Below are 12,319 nucleotides of genomic sequence, written 5' to 3' on the forward strand. Positions count from 1 at the left end.
AGCTCCGAGGGCATCTCTTCGATTCCACTGTTCTTCCTGCATTAACATACACCTCAGAGACCTGGGCCCTACGAAAACAGGATGAAAATGCTATTCGGGTCTCTCAAAGAGGAATTGAAAGAGCTATGCTTGGAGTATCACGCTTCACTCAAATGAGAGATAGAATCCGGAGTTCTGATCTCCGTCAGCGCTCAAGAATCAGGGACGCTATCTCATTTCCCAAGGCATAAAAAATCAGATGGGCTAGACACGTAATGAGATTTAGAGATGGCCACTGGACTAGAGCCATTACTGACTGGATTCCACGGGACGTCAAAAGATCGCGTGGACGCCCGCCTACAAGATGGTCAGACTTCTTCGTCAAGACCCTGAATGATCGCTTTGAGGCTCTTCATGTTCCTAGAACGAGCAGATGCCATTGGGCTACACTAGCACACAACAGGGATGAATGGAGACGTTACTGGTGCACGCTTGAGCAAATCGATGAGTAACGGGGTATCAAGTGATCAAGTGATGAGGGGACACAGTGGCCAAGCACAGCTGGACAGCAGAAAAAGAATAATTTTATATCACAAGTACAGAAAATGCCAAAGAACTATCATGGACTCTGTGTTCTGGTGTGTTTGTGAGACTATAGACCAGGCAGGGCTTCTGTTAGTTTCTGCCATCACTGCTGACTGGCCCGAGGCCTGGAAGACTTAACAGCATGAAGGTATCTGCAAAGTTTTGTCTTGGGCTAGTCAATGCCAGGAGACAGTGAGGTTGTCCCTAAGGACAGTCTCACATTGTCTGTCGCCCAAGTCACAGGCCAATTCCTTTTCTCTCCTACCTGCAGAGGATGTCTTCGAGGGGATGCGCAGAAAGGGACCACTGAGTTGCACACAGTTTAGATTGTCTTGTCACCCCAGCAGGTCCCCACAAGCCCTTCTCTGCCCCGTTTACTCTGAGGCGACCAACCTCCTCCATCCAGGAAAGCATTTCCCAGGCTGGAGGTTGTTGGCTTCCCGCGTCTGACTTTTCCTCGAAACGTGGTTTGTTTCCAATTCCTCTTATTTCATTCTAACTTGGGAAGAATAAATGAAATCTGCCTTTGTGACATACTTTGAAGTGCACCATACAATACTGGTGTTTTATTATTATTAATTATTATTTAATTGAAGTGCCATGAGATACACAGGGTGGGGTGCTGATGCCCAGGGTGGGGGTGCCAATACCTAGGGTGGGGTGCCGATGCCCAGGACTTTTTAGCAGCTGACACTGACCCCCTATCCTGGGTGTGAGACCGAGCTTTCTATTGGCTGTACATGCCATTTCCCCAGCCTGGGACAGCTGCACCACTGCACACCCTGGTATATTGTTTCTCTCCTTTCTGTGCAGTGGGACCTGGGGTGGGGATGGGTCCTGCAGCCACTTGCTTCTCTCAAGATCCCAGGAGGCTGGGGCTGGAGCGATAGCACAGCAGAATGAGTGTTTGCCTTGCATGCGGTTGACCAGGGCTCAATTCCCAGCATCCTGTATGGTCCCCTGAGCACTGCCAGAAGTAATTCCTGAGTGCAGAGGCAGGAGGAACCCCTGTGCATCACTGGATGTGACCCACAATGCCAAAAAAAAAAAAGACCTAAGAGGGCTCACTCAGACTCCCTCACTTTATTCAGGGGTTGGACGTTGCTGGGACAGCTGTGCCACAAGGACCTACTTTCCTTCCCAAGTTGGGTCAGTGACGCCCGCCTGCTCTCGGCCCCGCCCCTAAAATTTGTTCCAGCTAGTCAGCAGGTGGTCAGCCGTGCTTGCTCTGGTCCACCTTTGCTGTCTAGCAGAACAGTGGGAGAGTTTCTGGCATTTCCTTGGCTCTGTACCATGGTTTCGGGGCAGAAATAGACTCCCCTATTTTTAAGCAAGTCCTTCTGGGCCTGCCGGTGGTAATCAGAGACCTCAGGGAGGGGCAGCCTGCAGGCTCCAGAGGTGGTCCCATGTAAGCAGGCCTCTGTGTGGGGCTTCTGACGAAGCCGCCCTCTCTGGTCCTTCCTCGCTGGATGGGGGTGATCATGTGCTTGCCACAGAGGATGCCGGGAGGCAAGTGGGTCTACACAGAGAGAACGCAGTAGATTATGTAAGTGTGTGCTTGACCCGGAATCCGAGACCGATTCTTTCTGCCTTCTAGCAGCTCAGCGCCCAGGCCTGGCTCGGTGCCTGAACCCTGCTCCTGCCATTGCTCCTGGTCCCCAACTCGTTGGGCATCATTGAAGCCCTGCTCAGCAGCGGCCATGCCCGGGGTGCCTCCTCCCCGCCCCCATGGTCTGCCCACCTCTCTCCTCTCTGCCTCGCTTACCCCTTGGGTGCTTCTGCTCAGGGCTGATGGGTCGCCTGCACATGCCAGGTGCTGTTCTGAGGGACCTGTGAGTACTAAGTCAGCCTCTGGGCAAGCTGCGTGGGGGGGTGCTCAGAGGGCCAGGTCTGGTGATCTCAGCTCTGCTTTGTGGCTTCATATTCGAGGGCTCAGGCTGGTTCATGTGGTGCTTGGACGCAGCACGGCTAGGGGCCACTGGGGTCCCCCTGGCAGTGCTCAGGAGTCAGCAGGGCGGCACCCGCAGGTGTCTGGGGAGAACCAACGCAGTGCAGGGGGTCCAGCACCTGAAGGACAGACACCTGATCCCGCCCGCCCCAGGATTCCCTTTCAATGCTTTGGAGGACAAGGAATCGAGGTAGAAAGGAGCCGTGTCCTGCCTAATGCACAGCAGAGTCAGAGCTTGGTCCAGTTCTAGAGTCTGTTCCTTACACACACACACACACACACACCCTTTCCAGCCCTGCATGGGGCCCAAGTGCAGGTTCCTATTTCCCCCCTGGTCCGGATTAAATACTCTGCTTGGTTCCACCTCACCTGCCTGTCATTGCCACACTGTGATGGGGTCATTATCCCCACGCCTCTCGTGACCTCATCATTGTCCCTGCAGAAAACACAGTCGGGACCCCTGCCCCCCACCACACACACACACACACACACACACACACACACACACACACCATCACCACCACCACCACTATTCTTGGGATGGGCCGTGGCTTTCCCAGTCACGTGAGTCCCTAAACAGATCTGGCTCCCAGGTCACTGGAACCCCAAGGGCCATGCCTCTGACATTCTTTTGATTGCAGGGGGAGGGTTGGCCACACCCAGCAGTGCTCAGGGGATAGCTCCTTGCTCTGTGCTCAGGGATTACTCTGGGTGTGTGTGGGGGGGTGGGCGCTCAGGGGACCTTGTGTGGTGCCAGGCAAAGCTTTTTCGCTGTACTGTCTCTCTGGCTTAAACTCCTATATTCTCACAAGAGTGAGAAAGAGGCTAGAGTGATAGTACAGTGGGGGAGGGCGCTTACCTTGTACACGCCTGACCTGGATTAGACCTCCAGCGTCCCATATGGTCTCCCGAGCACTGTCAGGAGTGATTCCTGAGTGCAGAGCCAGGAGTCACCCCTGAGCATCACCTGTGTTACCCAGACACTGAGCAAAATACAAGAGTGAAAAAGACAAGTCAGATGGTCCTTGCTCATCAGATGCCATGGTCTGATGGTCAGCCTGGTGGTGGTGACCGTGCGGGGGTCCCGGCTCTTCTGGTCACCGCCGTCTCTCCCTGGCTCTCCTCACTCCTTCTGCTCCATCTCTTGTCTCTCGTGTTGATCGGACGTATGTCACTGAGGCTGGGTGCTTGACTGCTGACTCCGGTGCCCGGTATATCCCAGACAAGAGCTGCCCAGATTCCCCCAATTGGCACAAATGTGCCTTTGTGGCTAAGAATCCCCCAGTGGGGGAAAAAGGGCCCCTCGTTCACCGTTGGTGGGAATGTCAACTGGTGCAGCCTTTTGGGGAAACAATATGGACATTTCCCAGAAAACGAGGAGTTGAGCTTTCGTATGGCCCCAGCAAAATCCAGTTCTGGGCATCTAGCCTCACGTCTCGAAAACTATTCAGAAAAGACCTTTGCACTCAGATATTCATTGCAGCACTGTTTGCAATAGCCAGAGTCTGGAAACAACCCAAGTGTCCGAGAGCAGATGGCTGGATAAAGAAACCACAGCCCATCGACACGATGGGAGACTACTCGGGGATAAGAAAAGATGCAACTGTGCAATGTGCTGCCCCGTGGATGCATCTGGAGAGTCTGGAGAGCGCCCTGCGGAGCGGAGTGGGTCAGAAGGAGAGGGTCAGGCACAGAATGAAGCCTCTCCGGCGCGGAATATAAAGAAACGGGGCAGGGACTTCACAGATGCCCAGAGGCCACAGAGAATGGGAGCGGGTCTTCAGCAGGAAGTCACCACGGGGGTGGGGAGGGGGGAGTGCAGAGGGGGATTCACATGGGGGTGGACACTGCAGCAGTGGAGGAGGGAAGTGGACCCTGAGAGGGTGTGGGGAGAGATTGTGTTGCGCATGAACCCCCACCATTACCCGCATTGTAAACCTTGGGGCCTAAATTCAAAAAACTTGTAAAGTCCAGTTGGGTCTGGAGAGCGTCCAGGGTACAGGGGTTATGGCACTTCCCTTGCACGTGGCTGACCTGACTTCATCCTCAGAAACACAAATGATGCCCCAAGTGCCTCCAGGAGTGATCCCTGAGCACAGAGCCAGGATTAAGCCCCGAGCACTGCCAGGTGTGTCCCCCAAAAAACAAAGGAACAAAGACCCACAAGTGGCTCCTGGCCATCCTGACCCCCTCTGACCCTGACCAGGCTTCCCCCCCTGCTGTGCCCTTCTGTAGGGCCCCGGCACGGTCACCTGGTAATGGGTGACTTTATAGTGACATAAAGATTCTGAGTCCCAAGTGCTAGCTGTGTGACCTTGGGTGAGTGCTTACCTTCTCTGTGCCCCTGGGAGCTGAGGTTCAGGCTCGCCTTGCTTAGTGCTCAGTGCTGAACCTGCTGGGAATAAGTAGCACTGAGTGGTCTTGAGGTTTCAGAGTCAGTGGACAGGCCTTCACCCCTGCCCCAAGCATCTCTGAGCCCACTGAGCCTCAGGACCTCAGCTCAGACTTCACTTCCGCAGGCTTCCTGACCCCAGAGTCCCTGCTGGGGAACGCCAGGCCTCCCTGCTTCTCGTCCTGAGAAGGGCACCTCTGTGGTTTTGGAATCTCCTCCTGGATTGGGTGCCCCTGATGCAGACCTGGCCTGATTTGGTTCTTCTACAAGGTGGCAACAGGGTGTGTGAAACCGCGGGGTTCGGCCCTGGTGCATGGCGGGACCAGCACATGTGCTCTTTGGTCTGAGATTGAGGTTGTGCATATCCAAATGGGAAGAAAAAGGGACTCCCACCCCTCCCCTTGCACCCAGCCGGCTCATGCCAAGCTCTCGGCAGTGTTCGGCAAACGCATGAGTGAATGAATACGTGAGCGCAGCTTTGAGTGGGGTGGGTGGATGTTGGGAACGAAGACAGGTTCAGGAGGAAGGAATATAGAGATGGCCTGACGGTGGCCGGTTTGGGGAAGAGTGAGACTAGCTTGACGTGAATGGCAAATGTGGTCTCCCTGGAGAAGTCAGGGAAATAATCGAAGGTCCCCTTCCCAAGTGTTTTAATGAATATCTGGTTATAAAGTAAATCTATGAAGGCCAATAACTTTCCTGCATTTTAGACCTAACCAGTTGAAGAAAAAGAATTTCCATTTAATACAACAGTAAAAAGGAATAAACAAAACAAAAGAACACACACACACAAAAATGCAGGAGTAAATTCTTAGCTTTGACCCTAAAAATAAGTTAGGAAGAAGTAATTTTTTTTGTAGACGTAAAGGCAGATTCGAGTTACATGGCAGATCGCTCCCTTTGCCCTTATTTCTTTCCCATCATCTTTATCCCCTGCCAGCCCTATTATAACTCTCTCTCTCTCTCTCTCTCTCTCTCTCTCCGCCCCCCAAGCCCGTTTCATTTTCTACAAAACACTCTATCTCTCACACACTCTGCTTCTGTCTGTCTCTATCTCTCTCTCTCATATACACATAAACACACACATGTGCGCGCGCGCACACACACACACACACACACACACACACACGCACGCACATATGCGTACACACACCCAGCCCCTTCCTTGGCCAAGTTCCCAGCTCTGCATACTTGCTGGTCTAAAGTTCGATCGGTTCAGCTCTTCCTTTCCATTGCCAACTGTGTCTTGGTCCTTTGGAGGTCGCAGGCTGCACTGCCTGGTGCTGTAGCTGGCGACTCTTCTGGAAAGAACCGTAGTGGGCAAAAATGGGCATTTTCAACACAGTCTGAAAGAAAATTTAGGTGACAACACTCATGGAAGTTTGGAAAACAGATGGTAGTTGGGGGAAGATGGGGCAGAAGACTGAAGTGCTCACTTCTAGACACGAAGGTATTCAAAACCTCTGATGGATTAAAATAGTGCAGTGTTGAGGCAGGAAGAGAGATCAGTGAAGCAGAAGAGAAATTTTAGAAATGAACAAAGGGAGCATAAGCATGCGTGTATCGTGAAGGAGGCATTCAGACAAGCCAGAAGACATGGTCCATGCAGCTGTTGGCACAACTGGTTAAGTATGGGGAAAAAAAAAGGAAGTCATCTTTCCTACTAAAATGCAATCCAAGGGAAATCATAATTTCTGTGTGAAAAGTGGAACTGTATCAGGACTAGAAGAAAATCCTGGGAAGAACTTTCTAAAAATAACAACAGACACAGAGACTGGAAGGAAGAAAAGCTTGCCCCTTATTTAAACATTCTCTCTCTCCCCACCCCCTTCCTCTCTCTCTCTCTCTCTCTCTCTCTCTCTCTCTCTCTCTCTCTCTCTCTCTGTCTGTCTGTCTCTCCACACTCAACGAGCTCAGGGGTTACTTCTAGCTCTGGAATTACTCAGGGATTACTCCTGGCAGTGCTTGGGGGACCATATGGGATGCTGGGGATTGAACCCAGGTTGGCTACTCAGCTGCAGGGCAAACGCTCTGGTCTCCCCACCAGCCCCATCTCTCTCTCTCTCTCTCTCTCTCTCTCTTTGTTTTATGTTGCAAAGGTATATTGACAAAACTAAAAGGCAAATTAAAGCCTGGCAAACTATTTCTGTTCTGTGTCATAGTTGAAAGGTCACGGTCCTTCGTTAACACATTTGGGGAAAAAAATGAACTTGAGCTTAGAAATGGGCAGAGGATGTGAAGCGAAGCCCCAGGGAGCGTTTACGATGTTTATTTCCACCCTTAGCCTTCCAGACAGCCCAACCTTGAATTTTCTCATCAATTTAGGAATTAAATATTATAAATGCTTCTGTTTCCAGGTGCAGAAACAGAAACTTAACAAGGGTGAAGTAACTTGCCCCCAGGAGCCAGCAAACAGCCTGAAGGCGGCTATTAATTAACCCCTGCTGTTGACATTCACTCCAGAGCAGCTCTTAACCAGGAAATCGTGTTTAAAATCCTTCCCAGCGTTTACACAGCAGAGCTTGTCTTTCCAATTGAACAGTCGCCTGTTTGCTAGCTGCGAAGCGGCTGGAAGAAGGCGGGGGTTTTGCACCCCTCAGGCCCAGGGGGACCGGGCGGGGTGCAGGAACATTGCCGGGCCCTGTGCTATCAGCGCAGTCTCGCTTTTGTGGGAGCCAAAGGAAAGATCAGCACCAAATTAGGGTGTCCCCCTCTCAGCCGCCTGGCGTGTGTGTAATTACAGCTCTGAACATGGAGCGCGTTTCCTGCCCCTCTGCCAGCTCCCAGGCTGCGTGGCCCTGATCAAGCCTTCCCCGCTCCTTTCTCCGGAGGGAGTTTGGGACATTGCGTGTGCTCTCGGGGGCGTGATGGGACGTGGTGTAACCCAGCGTGTGTGTGGGGGGGGGGGGGGAGGGGGAAGGCCTGGGGGCCTGGCTGGGCTCAGAGATTTCTGTGGCATCCCCACTAGAATGCTTAGAGATCCTCCTGCATGTGAACATGTGAAATGTGAAAACAATGAAACGTGAGTTGTGGAGATGGGGGATTCCCTCCCCACATCCCTGCCTTCGGGGCCACGGGACAGACCTTCCTCCAGCCTCCTGCCAACGCCCGTTCTGGGGTCTTCTGCCCACTCTCCCATTCCCTAGTCCCCTTGTTCAAGGGGTCAGGTACCCAGGACCAAATCTGACCCCAGACTAAGACTTGACGAGGGTCAAGACATTTTATATCACCTCTTTTTCATTTGTTTGTTTGCTTTTTGGGTCACACCTAGCAATGCACAGGGGTTACTCTGGGCTCTGCACTCAGGAGTTACTCCTGGCGGTGCTCAGGGGACCATATGGGGTGCTGGGAATTGAACCCGGGTCGGCCGCATGCAAGGCAAACGCCCTGCCCACTGTGCTCCAGCCCCGACATCACCTCTTGTCACTGTTGGACTGTCGCTTCAGCCCCCATTTGCCTCTTCTTGTGCTTAGTTCATGAACAAAACTTGACCGGAAATACATATGTTTAAGCAGACGTGGAGTATCCGTCGGGGTACACACGTTTGCGCGTCTAGCCAAATGAGAGCGTCCATCTGTCCTCCCCACTAAGGGCTGGAGAGTGAGTCAGTGCACCTGGCGTACCGGGGCCCCAGGTTCGACCCCTAGCACCACATGGCTCTATGCAAGGGCCTGAGGGTGTGGACTGCTCCCGCCCTCCGGTGCTGGGGACAACCAGGACCGCCCTGGTGATGCTCAGGGGATGATGTGAGGCTGGGGCCTGAGTCCGGATTGACTGCCTGGTAGGCGGGCACTGAGCCTCTGGACTCTCCCTCAGCCGCTGCAGTGGGCATTCTGAAATTCCATTTTAAGAACTGTCTGTTTTATCGGAAGGTAAATTAGCAAACATCGTGTGCCTGGGGGTCACAGCGGATCCCAGACTCCTTGAGAGTCTCGGTGAAACTGGGCGGGGCTGGATGAATGCCTGTGTTTCGCAGGCGGGAGGCCCCGGCTTCCACCCCAGACACTGCCTGATCCATTAAGCGCTGCTAGAAGTTTCCTCAGTGCAGGGAGCTGATTGTAAACCAAAATCAAAGAAGAAAACCACAAGGTGAGCCCCCCCACGCCAGGCTCTAGGCCCGTGGAAACCTGCAGAGTTGTGCCCGCCTGGCATTGGGGTGGACGGAGTCACCCACCAGCCTCTAGTCTCTGGAATGAGGAGCAGAAGCGCCGACACCTGGAGTGTGCAGGGCGCGGCGCTGGGAGCCTCCTCAGCACAGCCACCCGCCACCCAAGGGGATCCTAGGGCTCCTGCCCAGGAGCAAGGAACCAGAGGCCCAGAGAGGCGCTGCCGCTCGCCCGAGGCCACACAGCGAACGAGGCGCCCCTTCTCTGCCCCAACAGAGGCTGCGGCTGGGGTATGTGTTTGTGTGTGTGTGTGTTTTGAGCAGCACACCTTGCAGTGCTCAGAGCCTTTTCTGGCCGGGCTTGGTGTGTGGTGCCGGGGATGGAATCAGGCCAGGCTAGTCCTTCACGGTTGACCTGTGGCTCTCCCAGCCCTGGGTTGGAGGCTGTTTCTGGTTTCCTCCTGTGACTTGCTGCCCCGTGAGCTTCAATCCAGTTTCCTTACTCCTGCGGCTTTGCCCCAGCCCGGCCGCTGCAGCCCCCCTGCTGCCCGCAGCCCCCCAGATGTCCCCCATTCGAGATGAGTTGTGGCTGTGACTTAGCAGAGCAGAGGTCCTCATTTGTTGTCTGTTTGGGGTCTCCGGTCGATGCTTCCTTCCTCCCGTGGTGCCTGAGCTGGGGTCGGCCTGTCCTTGGTTCCAGGTTGGGTGTGGAGACAGTGAAGGCTTGGGTTTCCTCACCACAACATGACGCCTGCCACTGCTGGGGCTGGGGAACATACAGGGAGTCCTCTGTAACACCTGTGGCAGGTGGAGACCCTCCTAGAGGTGGCGGCAGTGGGTGACCCTCGGTGTCCCGGTGACCTTGAATTCCAGCCTTGGCTCTCCTGCTGCCTCTCTCCGTGACCCTGCACGCCCCGTCCGCTGCTCTGCAGTGGCGAGGGACTCGTGGCTGCCCCTTGGGAGTCCCCACAAGAACCAGCCAGTCAGTGAAGTCACGGCCACTCGAGCAGATGGGCCTTTGGTTCCCGTGACCTGTCCTGGCTCAGTTTCACCTTCAAAGTGGAAGGAAACTTGGACGTCCGTGCTTATTCAGGTCAAGGCCTAGTGACAGAGTGAGGAGAGCCCCTGCCAGCCTCTCATGTGGAAATGTAGCTCCCTGGGTCAGGCATGGGGTGGGTGGGGGGTGGCAGGACACTGCAGACCCAGAGAGAGGCTGTTGGCGGGAGCACTGAGCACTGAGCGTGCCGCCTCTACCCAGGGGATGTCAGCATGATTGTGGTTCCCTAGCGTGGCTTGCGGGTTAGCCTGGGGCAGCAGCAGGTCCCCTGTGGCCTCAGTCCAGTGGCTTCACACTCTGAAGAGGCAGAAAGATGGGACTTGGTGTCCTTCCTGCTTCCTGCCCGCCCGCTCCTGTCTACTGCGCGTGCCGCCCGAAGAAGGCAGCTCCCCGTAAACCTATGCTGGGCGAGTGGCCAGGGGAGAAGGGCTGGGGGGAGGCCTGGGGGCTCGTGGGCTGGGGAGAGAGGAGGGAAGTGTGGCAGACACAGATGCGCTGCAGAACTGCAGAGGACCACTCCTGAGCTCTGCTGTACAGTGCAGGTCACGCTGTGCAGCTCTCGTGAATCTCTGATTTCTGGGGGCATCTAAGAACCATGTTTTACTCTCTGTGTAGTCTGCCCAGTGTGCACGAGCGTTCTGTCTAAAACATGTACACACTGTAATTTGGAAAGACTTTATTGCCCCCAAATAAGCACATTTGTATTTTTTTTTTGTATTTTTGGTTTATTTGGTTTTTGTCTTTTTGGGTCACACCTGGCAATGCACAGAGGCTACTCCTGGCTCTGCACTTAGGAATCACTTCTGGCGGTGCTCTGGGGACCGTATGGGATGCCAGGGATTGAACCCAGGTTGGCTGTGAGCCAGGCAAACGCCCTACCCACTGTGCTATCATTCCAGCCCCACCGAAGGAGCACATTTAGTTGGAAAAATGAGGCCAGTGGCCTTGCCCATCTCGGGGTTGCTACCGACATTTCTTTCCTTCGAAAGAACTTAGTGAGTTGAAGCGGCGGCGTGGAGGGGAGACGATTCCGCAGATGGCCCCCATCTTTGTAACCGGCTGGTCCCAGGGGCCCAGTCGTGGCTCTGCAGGGCTGAGCGGTGAGGCCTGGTGGGAGAGAGTTTACCTGGGTCCCACACTTACGGCACTGTAGTTCAAATGGAAGCGGAGCACAGCTTCCAAACGGTGTGTCCTGAGCACGGAAGAAAGTGCACCCAAGGCGTCCAGTGGTCACAGGGGCAGCTCTCTGCCTTTCCTGGCCTGGCCTGTGGCTGGAGGGGCATGAGGAGCTGGAGAAGGACTTTCTGAGTGGAATTCTTGACTCATTTTAACTATTGCGGGCGGAGTAGGGCGGGAAGTAAGGAGAGTCAAACCCTAATCACAAACCCACCTTGTAGGGAACCAGGAAGGACCAACAGGGGCCAAGAGGAGAGAGAATGTGCCCCAGCGCTTAGGGTCCTGGTTAGCTTGGTGGGACAGAAGATCCCTGGCTCCACCCACTGAGGCCAGGCCAGTCCAGGCCATTGATTGGCATGAAGTCCGACCAATCAGATCAGCTCTCCTCCTACTTTGGCCTCCCCGTAGGGGAGGATGAGAGCAGCGTGGAGCGCCCCCTGCAGGCTGATACCAGTCACCAGCAGCTGTTTCCTTTTTGGGAAGCCCTCAATTCTCTGCAGTTGAAAGTGAGCGAGCCCCGCCTCCCCCCCACCAAAAAAACACACCAACCCCCCCAAAAAAACCCTTCCATGCCCAGAGGCTTTTAGGTCAGCTTATTGAGAGAGCATTTTCCTGCAGCAGAAGTGGCGGCTCCTGTGTTGTCTGCCCCCTCCCTGTCCTCTCAAACTGCTGACCTGTTTGTTGTTCCCATGGTTTCGGCTCTTCTAGGACACGGCTCAAATAGAACCAGACAGCCCAGAACCTCTGATGGGAAGGGACCCGGACAGCCTGGCCTTGGGCGAGGCCACCCGTGGCGAGCTACGTGGCCACAGTCTGAACCTTGTGGGTGGGCCTAGCAAGGGAGCCGTGATGCAGTCCACAGCTCAATGTCGTTCCTGGGTTATAGATGGTCAGGTGTGTGGGTGGGGGTTATTCCTTAAAACACTACCAGGTGCACTTCTAAATTGGCTGGACATTCCCCCTCCCCCGGGTTACCACTTGTTCCAACCTCATGAGAGGGACCCCGTGTGCCCTAGCTCTCCACCAGCCCTGGGCTCACCAGTTTCAGGTCCCTAAAATGCGAGCCATCGCGCAAAA

General features: G+C 54.5%; 1 protein-coding gene across 2 annotated transcripts in view; it reads left to right on the forward strand.

Annotated features, from left to right (window-relative positions):
* Positions 1–12,319, forward strand: part of PRKCB (protein kinase C beta) — a 338,310-nt gene that overhangs the window by 167,898 nt on the left and 158,093 nt on the right. The gene's annotated exons all lie outside the window — the stretch shown is intronic.

The sequence above is a fragment of the Sorex fumeus genome, unplaced genomic scaffold, assembly GCF_029834395.1.
Source record: "Sorex fumeus unplaced genomic scaffold, SorFum_2.1 ptg000130l, whole genome shotgun sequence".
Lineage (NCBI taxonomy): Eukaryota > Metazoa > Chordata > Mammalia > Eulipotyphla > Soricidae > Sorex > Sorex fumeus.